This window comes from Sander lucioperca, chromosome 15 (genome assembly GCF_008315115.2).
Source record: "Sander lucioperca isolate FBNREF2018 chromosome 15, SLUC_FBN_1.2, whole genome shotgun sequence".
Taxonomy (NCBI): Eukaryota; Metazoa; Chordata; class Actinopteri; order Perciformes; family Percidae; genus Sander; species Sander lucioperca.
The window spans coordinates 14,908,476-14,925,790 of record NC_050187.1 but is presented as its reverse complement, the minus strand read 5'-3'; the positions used below and the strand labels follow the sequence as shown (position 1 = coordinate 14,925,790).

At 40.6% G+C, this 17,315-nt stretch overlaps 1 long non-coding RNA gene across 1 annotated transcript in view; it reads left to right on the top strand.

The window, feature by feature from the left end:
• Nucleotides 1-17,315, top strand: part of LOC116051398 — a 27,890-nt gene extending 10,575 nt beyond the window's left edge. Inside the window, exons 4-6 of the long non-coding RNA XR_004895187.1 lie at nt 233-396; nt 13,616-13,772; nt 17,219-17,315. This is a non-coding gene — a long non-coding RNA (uncharacterized LOC116051398). The remainder of the gene's footprint in view (nt 1-232; nt 397-13,615; nt 13,773-17,218) is intronic.

The following is a 17,315-nucleotide window of genomic DNA, read 5'->3' as shown; positions in this document are numbered from 1 at the left end:
TATTGAACATATGTACACTTAATTTGCAAGGCAATTTCAGAAAGCATCCCTGTGAGACCAAGCCTTGTACTGATATTTTTTCTCTTTTGCACAACCCGTCCAACAGTGAATCCCTCCAGCAATAACGGCAATTTCATAGATTGTCATGATGGTCATAATGAGTACTGGTCTTAACCTTCTAGCATCTACATCTCTCATTTTTCTCTGACCTTGATTTGCTCCCTTCTTTCAGAACCCTTCATGCAATGTCCTGGAGGAAATAATGGCAAAGAGAAGGAGAGGACTACGCAGCCTCTGGAATTGACTGTGAAATTAACGGGAGAAACGTTATTCCAGTGCGCTGCACTAACCAGTGTAACAAATAGTGACAGCGATAACGAAGCAGGTAATGAAATAGTAAGTGCTCTTCCTACGGTTGTATGTGTTTATCATTTTCTTTACTGTTTTGCTGTCTTCCCTGACTAGAACAATGGAATAACAATGTAGCTGTTTCTGTTGATGATTGTAGTCACACAAATTAAACATTGATTCCAAATACGGTAAAACTAAGCTGCAAGTTTCAACAGATATAATTAAAGCCGTTTTACCATATAATTAGATGAATATGCTACCTAAAATTCCCTGACTCTTTTTTTAATGGCTGTTTAATACTAGTACTTGGCAGTGGCTCTAATTCCTGCTCCTAAATCTAACGATCCAAACAAAGTTGACCAGTTATATGATCTAATTTGAGTGTCTTTTAAAACCTGCTAAGATCGCATTTCCATAACTCTCTAACTGGGAAAACAACAGCAATTATGGGATTGGTATTTGCATGAAATGACACCCCTGAGCTGCAGTCATGCAGCAGGTGGGTAATTGGCCCTGAGCTGTACAGTGGGCACTCTGTGGGACTGTCCTTGTCTCGTGATGGGGACACCGGCTGCTCCACAGGGTGGACTTATCAGCCTGCTGCCCTCTGAGCCAGATGCAGCATTTCATAATTAACCAAGTGAAACGGCCGGGGTCAGAGAGAGACGCCGCAGTTCTGTACTGTAACTAGCTCGGCTCAAGCTGCGATCATACATGTGCAGTAAATGTGTCTCTCCTTTGCTCTCACTTCATCAGATGTACAGTATGTAGATTATTTGCATGCAGACAGTGTGTTAGTGAGAGAGACAGAGAGTTTTATTGCTGAGAATGAAACTGGACTCCAGAGGCCTCCCTGGTGTTAATTGAGGTGTTATGTGATTTGTTTAGCTGGCCCTTCAAGCAGCCCTTCCCAGTCCATTGAATCAGATCCCCTGTGATTACTCTCTAATAGCCTGAGTTACATCTGTGTGCTTTAAACAACCCACAACTGCAGAAGATAAAATGATAAGGTTAATGCTGCAAAGACACTATGCAAAGTGAATTACTATTTAAACAGACTGTCCTTACTGCACCACTGCAGTGTACTTAAGAGAACTGTCCTTAAAAACAAAGCCTCTTTTCAAGCAGATTCAAAGCCAAAGGGCTGATGCTGGCACAATACCATTTGTCTCTGGTGCACATCCATATTCTTGTGCTTACATAATTACCTAGCCCACTTCTGGCAGGTGAGGTAGTGTGAGCAAAAGAGGCAACCAACAAAGAGCTATAGTTGGGAGAAGTAGACACAGACCTTTCCTTGTAGGTCATGCACTGTAAAAGTCCTCTCTTTCAGTTCATTAAATGCCTGTAGCTGTCATTCACCATCATCCGCTGAACATAATTGCGCACTTCAGCAATGTGACTTGGAGGAGTCTGGTGATATCAGTAGTACTTCATCCCTATGTAGTGTGCACTTTTTGGCGCTCAAAGCACCAAAGAATTAAATGAGAAAAAATCGACATGCATGCTTCTTTTCAAATACAATGACATGGTGATTTATAGTAATCCACAGACCACATTGTGATCTTTTTATTGAGAACTTCTTTTTTACCAAATCACGTCTGCAAGCTGTTTAGTCTGTTTAGAGTAGAAGAAAGAACACAATCATTTCTGTGACTTATTTTTTTACTGATTGTGTTATTACATTTGAAAAGACATGTTGATATTGAAATTTACAAATGCATATTTTTGGATCTTTGATTGCCACAAAACACTGAGTCTTTTTAAAACCGAGTGAGCTATGGTTAATAGTATCTCCAAAACCTCAGCAAATAAAAACAGAAAAAGAGAAAAAATAAATTCTGTTTTGCTTTGGATGAACTTCCCCTTTTTTAATGGAACAATCAGTGACTTCATCATTCAAAGACAAATGTGTTGGATGGGAGTTACTGGCTTGTACAGTATGTTGCTGTGTCACATCATTTGTTTCAATGCCATATTCAGTAGGGACAACATGCAACAATGGGAGTTTTTTTCTGTTTATGAAAGGAACGGGCTACCAGATGCAGGTCTGTGGGGAACGTATTTATGAGGCGTGTTGATGCGCAGAGCTATACCCGACTGAACCGATCATTCTTGAGTGACCTTTCTGCATTGGTGCCACTGCACTGCAGTTCATGAATGTTTAATGGGAAGGCTGGCTGTTTTGGGCCTGACAAGCTGGGTTTGCTGTGTGACAGAAACATGCTAACTCAAAGGCAGAATAGAGGTTAAAAACAGTGAGTGCTACAAACAAAGGACACCAGACACAACCTCTGACAACTAAACACCTCTCAGACCCAAAGGAAGCAGGTGAGTATCAGGCACTAACAGGCACTGTGACTCATTATTTATTAATTAATGCTATTAGATATCACTCAAGAACACAGATAAATGGCTAGAATGACAAATAACAAGCACAGGCAGTGTGAACAAGCATGGTGGAGGACTAAGTAGAGAATGAGAGAAGGACCTTTTAAAGAGAGCAGGAACAACAGGACGCACTGCTGGTGAGGTGTCGTTGCGACAATGTCTTCTTTACAGTCTGGCCCACAACGTTCATCCCTAACACCTTTTCTGTCTCCTTGTTTTTCTTACCTACCACCATATACTCTATAGTCACCAAACAACTCGAAATAAGGACAAAAGAAGGCAATAGCAACAAGCAGTGTGCAGAAAGAAATGCTAATTTTAAAAGAAGATGGGAAAGATAATTGGGTTTGAGAGTGAACTGAGATTGTTCATGAAATAGTGAGAAAATGTGTGGAGGAGAGGTGCTGGTTTGGCAGCCAGACAGTAATGCAGATGATAATTACCTCATTTATATATATATTTTTTAAACATATTCCTGAAAATAAAACCTCCATCGGTTTATTGATGCCATGTTTGACTATAAAGGCACAAACAACATCAAATCAAATCAAACTCTTGTACTCTCTGTTTGCAGGATGAATACAATCAGCTTTTCATATCTGTCTGACAGCATCCCACTCATCTAGTTTTATTGAGGAGACAGCACAAAGGGAGTACTAGTCAACTGTGTCATAAACTGGGAGTGTGAGAGAGACTAAGGCTACCTTCAACACCATCTAAGTGTAGGGAAACTTTCACTCCGGTGAAGTCTTACAGTTTACTTCCAGGGTGGCATGACAGGATAAAACCTTCAACTCTGAGTTGAAATCTGAGGGAGAGAACAAGCAGATGAGTCAGCTGCACCAACAGAGTGGACGGCATATGAATATGATTTTAGAACTCCTACATATTTAGCAAGTCCAACTTAGTTTGACAACGTTAGCATTATATAATATATGTCTAAAGAAGGGGAAACAATTAAAAGAGATTTGAAAGGTCAGATGCAACTTCAATCAGTTGTACTTGATGATGTATTGTATTGTGCACGTGATGAGAAGCGGCAGAAATTGTTTCTAATTATTATTTGCACCGTTCAATTTTGCAAAACATACAACACCTTCAATGACGCCTCACTGCACCTTGAGGTGTCTCTTTAAATATCCGTCAGTTTCTTAGTGGAGAGAAGCACTGAAGAGGGAAATAAATGATAGAGCCCTTTCTGTCTGGGCTGGGGCTGTGATGCAGAGAGCAGGTCTCATTGATAATGCATCAGGAGAAAAAATCCATCAGGACCACATCCATTTAATGCATGAAGCAGACATTTATGCATGACAGTGCGCATGGCCTCTTGCTTCAAACCTGTGGCCAGGCTAAGAAAGGCTGTCCTCTCAGGGGTTGTCACTGAGTACAGTAGCTCAGGTCTCAGGGACACAACGGCTCCCCTAGGCATCACTCCTGCCCAGTTCCAGACAAAAGGATGAAACATTCATGAGGTGTCTTTGCGACAATGGCAGATTTAGGATTGTTTGGTTATGATGGCCTTCCCACCTCTTTTTCTTCACTCCATTTCACCCCCCCTCCATACACATATCTGTTAGCCCCCTTGATGGAGATTTCAGGTGAAAACATAAACCTAGTGTGGAGTGATTGCTGAATGTGCTCCTGCAGAGGAAGGACTGGCATTTCTCTCTCTTTGTCGTGCCTCTGACCTTTTGAAAATATCACAGATTAAATCTTTAATTATTTATGAAGGCTAGTTGTGGTTATGGGAGAAGAGAGGGGGGTGTTGCCACATGTGATGGTGCATCTTACCACAAGAGAAAAGATTGACGTTACCACCAGTACACGTTCATGCATGTGCCGAGACGCCCAGTTTGTTATTTGACATTATCAAATGTTTTGTGAAATTTGTGCTTTCAGACAGAATTGTCCTTTTTAGATATTCTTACTTTAACATTGGACTCTTCCCAACATGTGTATCGCACTGTTTAGTGAACTTCAAAACAGCAACCCTCAGATCCTCCTAACTCCTCACGTCACCTACCCTCCTGCGGTAAACATTCCTGACACGTTCATTTAAAATAATCAAATAATCATGACGCAAGAGATAATAAACAAACAACAGAGAAAATAACTATGCTATAAGGAAAAAAAAGTATTTCCCAGGAGCATGGTTCAACCAGTGTTTGATATGCAAATTCTCTTTTTCATCGGAAACCCCAGTAAATGTCAGGAGGGGACACTGGGGAGGGGCTGAACATCTCAATTAAAGAGCGCTAACATGCATCATTCCAAACAACCCATGAAATGAAAGGCATCATTTAGATTGATCTACAGCATCAGTGAGAATAAATCAGAGCTGTGGCCTAATAATGCAACACTGCAGGGTGCGTCTGAAAATTGCAGATAGGAATTCAGAACAGTATCTGCATAACGATGTTCCAGCTGATGAAGTTGGTGATCAGTATTTGGGAAAAGGCCAGTGTCGCTGTTAAATGCTAAAATGTTTCTGTGAGAGAAGAATGAGTGTACTACTGCACCTCTCTAATGGCTGAATAGTGCTTACCGTTTGTTTTCTTTGGCAATGAAATGATTTGCCTGCACTCCTGAATAACCTTCTCCGGTGTTCATGCCAGTTAAGCACTTTCATTGGAAATGTGCTTTTTGGCAAACTTGGCTTGTACTGTATTAGTGAGAAGACTCTTAAAGTTGGCTCTTAGATAATTCTAGTATTTCAATATTTAGTTTTCCGAACATAAGAAGCTTCCGGTTTGCTTGTCTATTGTCTCAGAATATCCATAACAGCTTGTGCTGAAAATAATCTACAGTAGTTACCTAAATTCTGATTAAGTTTGGACTTTTTTGAGACATCAGGTCATTTCTTGGTTAAAAGATTAAAAAGAAAAAATCAGTACTTATAGCACTTATTAACTTTCCTTATCCAAAACCTTTTGTTTCAAAGTTAAAGCGTAACTCTCACCAAAATGCAACCTAGGGTCTTTTTGTGAATGTACCCGAGTCAAACTTTCGTTTAAAAGCATAATTAGGACGGAATCGCCACTTTTAAGATTTACCGTATTCTTGTTTTTTGGTCAAATGGCCTTTTGAATGGGAGAGCTAGGGGCACTTCTATGCTAGCCTCAAAATAGCTATTTTTAAAACACTAAGAAGGCTCGACGCAACATGAAACTTTGCTCCAAGTATCACCAGGGGCTCTACACATGAACTCGAGCATTGAGAACATTGTTTGTGTACCCAGAGTTTACTAAAAAGAAAGGTTTTGAGCAACTCACTGTAGCAGTTGTTTTTCCGGTCGCCGTCCATCTAGCCAGTCAAAAATAGTCGAGGGAGGAGAGTAAAGATGGAAAGCTCCTAAAGCTCATATCCATATAAATGCACGGATAATTCGTTGTTTTGTTGTTAGTGAAACACAATATTGACCTTGTAGTTGAAAAAGGAGCCTCATACAGGAATGACATTTTCTCCTATGGAGTCCGTTCATTCGCATTCGGAGATCGCCTATTTTTGACTGGGAAAATGGCGGATAGCGTAAACAACAACTGCTAATGTGAGTTGCTTAAAACCTTTCTTTTTAGTAAACTCTGTGTACACAAACCATGTTCTCAATACTCGAGTTCATGTGTAGAGCCCCTGGTGATACTTGGAGTCGAGCCTTCTTAGTGTTTTAAAAATAGCTATTTTGAGGCTATCTTAGGAGTGCCCCTAGCACTACCATTCAAAAGGCCATTTGACCGAAAAATGAGAATACGATAAATCTTAAAAGTGGCGCTTCCATCCTAAATATGCTTTTAAATGAAAGTTTGACTCGGGTACATTCACAAAAAGACCCTAGGTTGCATTTTGGCGAGAGTTACGCTTTAACTCACAACCTTTCCTTTTCCAACTTCAGCAACATCAAAATGAATGCATTTTGGCATGGTTCTCCCACACAATGTGATGGGTGAAGGCGTATCCTATCAGTGCAAGTTTTATAAAAGGTTTCTATTTTGATAAGGTACAGTCCAGAATAATGTGGCTTGCTACCCTAAAGGATAGTTCATTGTACTCATTACTCTTATGTCTAAAAATTGCTCACTTGGAAGTCGGGAGGCATTCTTTAAAAATGACTCAAGTGAACATGAAAGTACTGGCTTTCAGTAACTTTTAGACCATTTCAAATGGAGGGGGCCAGGCTGGGGCCACATGCGATTTTAGGGTTACCAAATATATTAAGCACAAGTGTTACATACCACCAACCCTATAGGTTTAGTTCTACAAAACACTAATGATACAAATTTAACAATAAACACAAGAATACTCATTCAGTGTGTTCTGGATTTTATTTTTATTTATCACTGTATATATATATATGCCACATTTAGGGGGACCAGAGGGGGGTCGAGGCTTAATATTACAGGGGCACTGGCCACTCTTGTCCCCTTGAACCGCCACTGATGACTTTCATTATTCAGAATGTGGATTTATTTGCCCAGTATGAGAAATGTACTTGGATTTATCTTGGTGGCATCACTGCAGGAACATGGCAATAGCTCACAAATGTAAAAAAATATGTTTTTATTGTGTAGCAGCAACAGAACCACACATGCAGTATATCTCAAGAGGACAGTGCTAGTTATACAGCCGAGACCATACAGTAAATAAATGTATCCAGTTTGTTCAGAAAGACAGCATGCCACAGGGAAGAGTTCAGTACAATGTAATGCGTTTTATGAATGCAGAATATGTCTCACATCTCGATTTACAGGTTCAGATTATTGCTGATTCTATTAAATAGGAAGCCTGCAGTATATGACAGTATCAATGGTTATTAACAACCCCCACTAAGAATGACCTAATTAGCTGGCCATGGAGGGGGTGAGATTTTAGAGACCACGAGGCATTTTACCACGGATGTCACCTCTGCTTGCCCATGTGGAAATATCTGTTTGAGGTATTTAGAGGTGGTAAAAAATATTTAGAAAGCAGAAAGTAACCTTAAATATTTTGCATTTACCTGTTTTTGCCGCTATGTAGACTTACTTTGCAGTAATTGGAGGATGATGTAGATAACATAGATTTATATCAACAGATGCTCTTTATTTCCACTGGGTCTACTGTACATTGTCACCTTGGGCTGCACCCTTTACTGGTGACATTTTGATCAGATTTTTCCTAGGTCAGAATTTTCTGTCACCCAGGCACTACGTTATTTTTACAGTCTATGGGCACGACGCTGTGGGTATGGCCACCAGTCGTGCTCAGACTGTAATCTGGGACAGTTTTGGCTTGTTACACTGCTCAACAAATTCTCCAGCATCTAACGCAAATGTGAATGCAAATGCAAGATGTTGAAGATTAAAAGAATGACTTGGAATTAAAAAAAAAAAAAGAAGACTGCATTTAAAGGCTTCAGATGACCCAGTTTCCAGGCATCCATCCAGTGGCTTAGTTGCTCTGGAGGCTTCTGAATGTTGTGTGTGTGTGTGTGTGTGTGTGTGTGTGTGTGTGTGTGTGTGTGTGTGTGTGTGTGTGTGCGCACACATACATGCAAATGCTTTTTTTTTTGTGTTTTTTATGTTCTTACTTATATGCAGCTTTTTACCCTGCTTGTGTCGGCTGGTACACATCCTTAGATCTCATCAAAAAACAGCGACCTAGATATAATTAACCCCCTCTAACCGGCAGAAAATTGTATTTAAAAGTAGCACAGCACCCATCAGTCTGCTCTGCATGTCAGCACGGAGCTGCTCCCCATGTTAAACCTGGGTTCCTAATAGAGGGAGATATCGTGGACTCCCTGCAGCATGTCAAGCTGGCGGCACACACGGCTCAGAGAAATGTAGTAGACAGGTGATGGAATGAATACGCTTGTCTCAAGGCAGGCTCCTGGCTGACAGGTTCTTCTCACGAAACACATACCTTTTGAGAAAATAAGAGCTTCTGATATTGTTGAAATGAGAATCACTTACTGAATATCAGGGAAGCAATTAATGCCCTGAACCATGGCTTTTGCTTGTGTGGCAGTATGACAATGAGATGCTTGAGAGGTATTGAAATTTCATTTATTCTTGCTCAGATAGCCGATTGTAAGACATTATGATGTGTAATTTTCCATTGGCTAAACAGCTCCCCTCATCTCCTTTGAGCTGAATGAGCACACGCATCACACACCGCCTTTAAGCATCTTCACTAACGCGTAAGATCCTGATTACACTTTGCCTTTAATCTAATAATCACTTAATTTGACTGTTCATTTGTTAATGCATATCAATGTGGGAATACAGTACATGTTCAAACCGCTTTCTTCAAAGTGGCAGGGTGACTTATGGATGCTGTAACTTTATTATGAGCCAACATTAGGCCGCGTGTATTCTATCTGATCAGATCAGTCATTTTCACTGTTCAATTTTTACACATTCTCTTGAGATTGATTTCCTCTGAAGACCTCTTAGAAGATCAAGATCCTCTTAGTAGCTCATGCATGTAATCTGATTGCATAAATTATGAGTTACATCAACTGTTGCTCACATGCTCACAGTATGTCATGAAGTAGCTGCGGATATTCAAGGATATAAATGAGGATTGATGTGATTGCAGACAGAGAATTAATGCTACTTTGAAAAGGAAATGATCAACTCCACCAATGAGTAGTCATACTTAAAAAGGTTAAATGAACTGGATTTCAAGCAGCACTCTTAGTCGCTATAAAACAAATTCTCACTTAGTCTTACACAACAAGGTTAAAATGAATGTGGCCTGGGGGGCTGATTGGCTCAATTTCCCATCTTCATAGCTGGTGGAAAAGTACAACTTTTTTACAAGTACACTATTATAATCGGGTCATCTAACATGCTTCATTTCAATAACTGAAGTTAATAATGTTTTTCTTTTTTTTTTTTAACATCAAAGTTGGGACTGTTATTTATAATATTGGCATGCTGTACCTTTATCCTGTTGCTGATATTTCTTAAGAACAACTTTAACAAAGGCACAGTAGGCAAGTAACAGCTTTGTCTTTTTTTTCAGATTCTGCACAAAATAATAATTCTTGCCAGGCTTATGTCTTACAAAACAGCAGTGTTCTGCAAAGAGGCTTTTTCTGCACAAAATACAGCAGTGCTGATGCGTGGTTTCCTCACCCTCCCTCTGGGAGGTGTGAACCAAGGAAAGGGAAGGGTAGAGACAGGAGAAAGAGGAGGCGGAGAACACAGAATGCAGTAAACTTCAATGAGCACAATGCCCTCATCTTCTTGTTCTGGGGATCACAATTTTCAGTTTTGTCAAAGAAATGAAGAATTGGTATTCAATACCCCTGATATTTTGAATAGTATGCCTAATAACTTAATTAGATGAAGGGGTTGTCATGCAGTGGTTAGAGCAGGATCTTCACACGCACTCATTAAATCTGCTGATTTTGTTTGCTCAATTAAAGCAAACCCATTCATAGGTTGTGATGCAAGCAGACAAACTGTGCCTCAAGGAATATTTTATGTTATAGCTGAAGGATAAACATCAGACCCCCTGAGTCTGTTGGACTTTGCGGAGAGTAGAAATAATGCATCCTAGAATTAAATAAGTGAATATATTTATCATAAAATATCTTTGCTCAGTCTTCGTCAGAATGGCAGCGTTGATGAGAATTTTACTGGCACACAGTCCTACCCTGGGGCTTGGGGATTACATGTGCTGCGTACACATTAAAGCCTCTAAAACCTCGCCTCCGCAGAGCTGATCTGACTGCACAATCACCCCCCTCACTCTCAGCTCCACTCCATCGGCCATAAGGCCTCCGTTCTCCCAGGATGCTCGCTGCTTACTTCCAGATCAGCAGAGCTCCGCAGTGCCCGCGAAGGTCAGACCATAAGTAAATTTGTCAGCTTGCCTCTGTGTTCACTGGGTCACCTGGGAGTTGACCCTCTAGCTCACCATCAGTTCATGGAGTCGGACATTCTGACCGGGAGTGAGGATTTTTCAGAATGAATGCATGTATGAAAAAAATGCTGTAAACTAAGAATGCTTTCAAAAATGGAAGTGTTAATAGTTTATTTTCATCAATTAACAAAATGCAGTGAATGAACAGAAGAGAAATCTAAATTAAATCAGTATTTGGTGTGACCACCCTTTGCCTTCAAGACAGCATCAATTCTTCTAGGTACACTTGCACAAAGTTTTTGAAGGAACTCGTCTGGTAGGTTGTTCCAAACATCTTGGAGAACTAACCACAGATCTTCTGTGGGTGTAGGCTTCCTCAAATCCTTCTGTCTCTTCATGTTATCCCAGACAGACTCGATGATGCTGAGATCAGGGCTCTGTGGGGGCCATGCCATCACTTCCAGGACTTCTTGTTCTTCTTTACACTGAAGATAGTTCTTAATGACCATGGCTGTATGTTTGGGGTCGTTGTCCTGCTGCAGAATACATTTGGGGCCAATCATACGCCTCCCTGATGGTATTGCATGATGGATAAGTATCTGCCTGTATTTCTCAGCATTGAGGACACCATTAATCCTGACCAAATCTCTAACTCCATTTGCAGAAATGCAGCCCAAACTTGCAAGGAACCTCCACCATGCTTCGCTGTTGCCTGCAGACACTCATTATTGTACCGCTCTACAGCCCTTCGGTGAACAACCTACCTTCTGCTACATTCAAATATTTCAAATTTTGACTCATCAGTCCAGAGCACCTGCTGCCATTTTTCTGCACCCAAGTTCCTATGTTGTCATGCATCGTTGAGTCGCTTGGCCTTGTTTCAATGTCGGAGGTATGGCTTTTTGGCTGCAACTCTTCCATGAAGACCACTTCTGGCCAGATTTCTCCAGACAGTAGATGGGTGTACCTGGGTCCCACTGGTTTCTGCCAGTTCTGAACTGATGGCACTGCTGGACATCTTCCAATTTTGAAGGGAAATAAGCTTGATGTTTTTTTCATCTGCTGCACTAAGTTTCCTTGGCCGACCACTGCGTCTACGATCCTCAACGTTCCCTGACTTTTTGCAAGTGTACCTATAAGAATTGATGCTGGTTTGAAGGCAAAGGGTAGTAACACCAAATATTGATGTGATTTAGATGTTTTTTTGGTAGCTCAGTTTGCATTTTGTAAATTGATAAAAATAAACAATCATTTATATTTTTGAAAGCATTCTTAGTTTGCAGCATTTTTTCCACACCTGCCTAAGACTTTTACACAGTACTGTATTTTTACGTATCCCTTTATTTTTAGAAGAAAAACCGGTCAAAAGAACAGTTTGAGTTATTGTTTTGCTCATTGCACTTGATCTCCCATTCACTAAGACTGAAACACACACACACACACACACACACACACACACACACACACACACACGTACACTCTCACACTCACACAAACACCAACACACAACACATCTACAATTTCAAGGGGTGAATCGACGGCCTAGAGGCAAGGAATACTGTGCAGGGCACAGCATATTCAATTAGCCCCTGGCAGTTCTTCCCCCTTACCTATCATCATTGCATCACATTTCAATATTGCACAGAGGTGTGCCACCAACGCACTGCTGACACATCAAAGGGCTGCGGCAAATCCACACTCCTCCTTGGAGCCTCACAGCTATGTCACAGCTGTTCTGGGGTAGGCCAGGCAGGCACAGGGAGAGGCCAGGCATGACTAAAGACCTTAGCAGACATATTAAAAAATGGATTCTCTATTTCCCACTTCGATGAGTTAAAGTTATCAGGCCAGCCTGTGGGTAGAGATGGATGGTTTCCTGGTCCAGCATGGCATGGTGAAGTCAGAGGGTTAATGAGAAAGATGATCTGGATGTGTATGACAGGGTAGATGTGATGAATTCATTTTTGTAGCACTTTTTCCAGATTACTTTTATTTATGCCTAAAGTAAGTTTTCTGATAAAGCTAACTTAACCATGCCCAGGACAGGCCTGGTGCACTGCAAGTAGTGCATCCATTCTGTAATGACATATCGTCAGTTCGTATAATAAATGGGTGCAAGGGCGTAAGTCCAAGACCAAGATATAAATAATGACATCCCCTCTTCCATCCCTCTCCGGGCTGGTGTAGAGGCGATAGGGGCGGTAGTGGTTCACTGAGATCTTCATCAGGATATAGTCTAGATAGAGATATATTTGCAGAAGTAGCATTAACAGCGTGTTAAAGTTAAAACAGTGTGCTCATTTTTTGCCGCTGGGTTTGCCTCCTTACCTCTGCACTGTCTCTTCCACTCTCCTTTCGCCTTGACTCAAATGAGTTAAGGGTCTAAATTGAATTCCATCTCCATGTATTTCTTCCAGAGGGCTCGCTAATTAAGACTTTAATTATAGCTGGGAGCAAAACAGAGGCAACAAAACCTCCTCATGTTTAAAACATGATCACCATATTTCTCTTTGCCCCTCTCTGCCTTTCTCCCTCCGCTTCCTTCTCTGCAAGTGTGTTTTCTGAAGGTTTTGAGGTGAACTGAAGGTAAGACATACACTAAGATGGTAATCAGAAAGGACTATACCAGAAATTCTCAAGAGTGAGCATACAGTGCATGCATGATTGTCACGAGGTTGGACCGTAGAAAAGATAATCAACGCTGGTTGATGTTATTACAACTATACGCCTGTTTGCTTAGAGTAAGAACTTTCACTGCCTAAATCCCTCAAAATAAAATTAATATTTGATGTTTATAGCAATTGGAAAAAAAGAACAGCTTAATTAGCGTCCTGTGTTGTACATTTTTTACTTCCACTCTCTGCGAGCACTGCTCAGTGTGATATTCTAGAATAATGACAGTGCCTCTCTTTTGGGGCTTCGCACAAGGGCTGCCTGGAGGATCGTTGCCCTGCCTGGGGGCTCTCTACTAGGTCTGTCCTGTTAACATACTGCACCTTTTCTCCCTCTCTTCATTACGCAGACCCTCTCATCTTGTCTCCGTGGGCCAACCCTCCAGCAGCTATTTGTCACAAAGCAGATGTTTCAGAGAACCATGACCTCGAGTGTGGTTGCTGGGGAATGGGAGCTTGGCGCCAGTTGTGATTGGAAACCTGCAGAGCAGTGAGGGCATGGCCAAGGTGAGTAATACTAGCTCCGCTCAGGTCCTAAGGTCAGCTAATCTCCCATGGCAATCAGGAAGGCAATAGAACGAGTGAGACGTCCCTGAATGGGGCTGTCCAGGCCCTGACATCGCGGTGATGGGGCCCGACTGGGACCGATTTTCAGGGAAGGTAATGTCTCCTCTCCAGCTATCCCACACACACTTGTTATGGGATAAGTTGTTAGGTGTACAGAATGGCATCAAATGTGGCTCCAGAAATCTACTGATAAGAAAGGTAAAAATAAGCAGATGCATGTACTTATGGCTATAGCATGTATGGTTAAACTTGAACCTACACTAGTTATACCTTATCTGTACTACAGATGTCTGCATCCATTCAAGCAACAATACTTTGCTTCTGTTTGGGGGCCAGGTAGCACTAATAAGCAACATTTGAGCAGGAATCAGACTTAAAATGTCCAGGTTAACTGTCCTTGTGGAGAAGGAACATGGAACACATTGGCTGAAATATCTTTTGGACCTGAAAATATCTTCCAAATGGAAACGGTGGTCTTTTGGTTGGATCTGGTTGTGTGCAAAAGATACACATTAGTGAAAAAACAACATAAAAGTATGGTGTTGGCCCGCAATGAGCTGTCAAAAAGGCTTCAATGCTCCCTGGCATAGATGCTACAAGTTTCTTGAACTCAACTAAAGGGATGAACACCATTCTGGCAAAAGATATTCCCTTATTTGGTGTTTTGATGATGGGGGAGAGCTCCAAAACCAAAGTGTTTATTAAACCATTCAATCATTTATTGGACTCCACTTACAGTATTTGTTCTGGTGTTTCCTTTAAAGGTACACTGTGTAGGAATTTCTCGCATCTAGCGGTGAAATTGTATTTTGCATTCAAACGAATAGTGCTCTCTAGCGCCTCGCTTTTTCAAATGAGCCGTTATGTACCAAGAAGCTATGACAACATGTCTTCCAATTTTTGCTTTTTTGGCGACGAGGATTCCTTCTCCTGTGGCTCGGCATAAGTATGATCCTCCATTATGAACTAAAGTGCAGTGCAGGCTTTCAAATTTGCCAGGGCAGTGACAAGCGCCTCTCGCTGATCTCCTTCTCCGTCACGTGACGGTGGCTCTGAATGAAAACGCGTTGTGGATTAGCTAGACAGGTAGGCTAGTGCTTTATGTCCCTCTCAGCGATTATAGTTTTTCAAAATGGCAAAACGACATGGAAGCCTTCTTGGACTTGCCCGTCCAATGTAAATACAGATAAGAAATTCTTCACTTACGAGGATAAGTCAGATCATTGGCAGAGGTAATTTTACACCAATGAGGACATATTTATGAATGAAGACATTGATTTTAGCTAATAAAATACTTAATTTATGTTAAAATAGCTAATAAATCATTTTATTGTGACCACTGCTGAGGCTGTAAAACAGTGTATTTTAACAATTTATTGTTCATATCACGTTTTCTACCACTGTGTTTACAAGAAAGCACATGTACGCCATATTCGCAGGACGACGTGACACACATTTCTGCCAGCTGTGGAGGGTGTTAACAGTTGGTGGCAGTAATGTGCTCTACAAGTAGCAATACAGCAATAAAAGAGAAGAAGACCGCAAGCCAATGTAAACAGTGCAGGGCTTAGAGCTTTCGAAAACAAAGGCTTTGCTTTATGAGGTAGGAAATGCATTCACGCAATGCATTTTTGTGAAAAACTTTAAACGTGAACAAAACTATGGCTGTTTATAATTAAAACTCCACATGCTGCTTTCAAAATCTCTCTCTCTCTTTCTCTCTCTGACTGACACTCACTCACAGACTGTGCCACCTCACACCTTGCAGGTCACCTGTTATTACGGTCCATTGTTATGTTTCCACAGCCACAAGTGAAATGATTTCCCAGTGGCCTGTTGTATATAACTTAATATGCTTAAATTGGAGAGGGGAAGAAAGAGACAGGAAAGATATGGGGACGTGTTGTGGGCCAAGTAACTGTACAGCACATAATTAGGCACGGCTCATGTTAGGCATCGTAGTCTTTATGTGTCAAAAATCTTGTTTGTTTACAGTGAAACCGTGTTCGTTTTCAATTCAAACTAAACACTGTACCTTTTTCAAACGAGTGAGTCAGTTTGTAAGTTAATAGAGCAAAAACACAAGCTACAGGTGTAACTGCATTGAAGATACATTAATAATATGATCCCAAAATGTACAGAGATCCCACCAGGTAGCTCAGATACTAATGAATTGCCATAGATATGTATATAGGGGAAGCAAAGGAGAAAAAGTAGTTATTGTGTGTGGTAAAGGATTATGTATAAGAGAAGAAAGAGTGCTACACCAAATGTTTTTTGATATAGGAAGGAGAATTTTCAGTTAAATACAATTTATCGGCATTGTTGAAAACTTTTTTTTTGGCTTTTTGGTGCACTGTGTCATAGATTTGAAATGACTATTACATTGCATGTGTTTACACTTCACAAATTAAGTATTATGAACAAGACTAAGTGACTGAATATATTTCGAATATATATTTGTACTCACAGTTCTTTAACTCAGTCATTAACATGCATCTACATTCTGTCTGATCGATTCCACTGGATTACAGTTGCACCTAATAACAGAATATCTATATATAAATATATAACTATCCATGCCTTATTAGTTGCTATTGCCAACTCTGTGGTAACAACTTTATAGTTACAGATCTGTTTTGCATCTCATATATATCTTAATTCCGTCTAGAGTCCTACTTTTTAGTCATATGTAACCGTATAAGCCATTTATTACTACTTGTCTGCATTACATACCTTTTTGTGGTAATTATAATCACAGCGAGCAGCCTGGGAACGGGAGGCTCAGATAAATTGCAGTAAGTGCGAAAGACATATCAAGAAATCATTTGATATCGTATTACAAATAGAGCTCAATAGCAATATGATGGTGACTCAGACTCTGCTACTATGAACAGTGAAGTTGCTTGGAGTACACATTTAAGATGATTAAAGCAAAACTCTCTTACTCTCCTCATAAGCAAATTACTGCCACCTCTGTGGCCAAAGCATCGTCATCTGCATTCTCAAAGAGGCAAAAGGGAATGTGGTGTGACAAATCCCCCTCATGATATGATATACGTACTGTAATTCATTACAGGATGCATTAGCTGAATAATATTCTAACTTCCATGATGAAGAAAATAATGAAGAGCACTCATCCCTTTCTCCTCGAATTACTGCACACGCACAGACTGTGGTTGTATAATTAAAATGTTCTGAAATCAGTAATTAATAGAAAGGTTAGCATGCACATAATTCTGTGATTTAATCTATTAAGCCTTGGATTTTAGAGTCAAACCACTCTGCCGTGAAACCACTTTGGATTTTAATTTGTCCTTTCACAAGCTGTTGTTAGCGTTTACATCTACCCTTATCCCTCACTTTGTCTATCTCACTTTGGTTAGAGTTTTAATGAAGATTTTGAGACTGGAGCTGATGACGAGTCTATTTCCCTGGACTTGATTCAGCTGTTTCTCCATCTGGCGTTTGAGCACCTGGGGT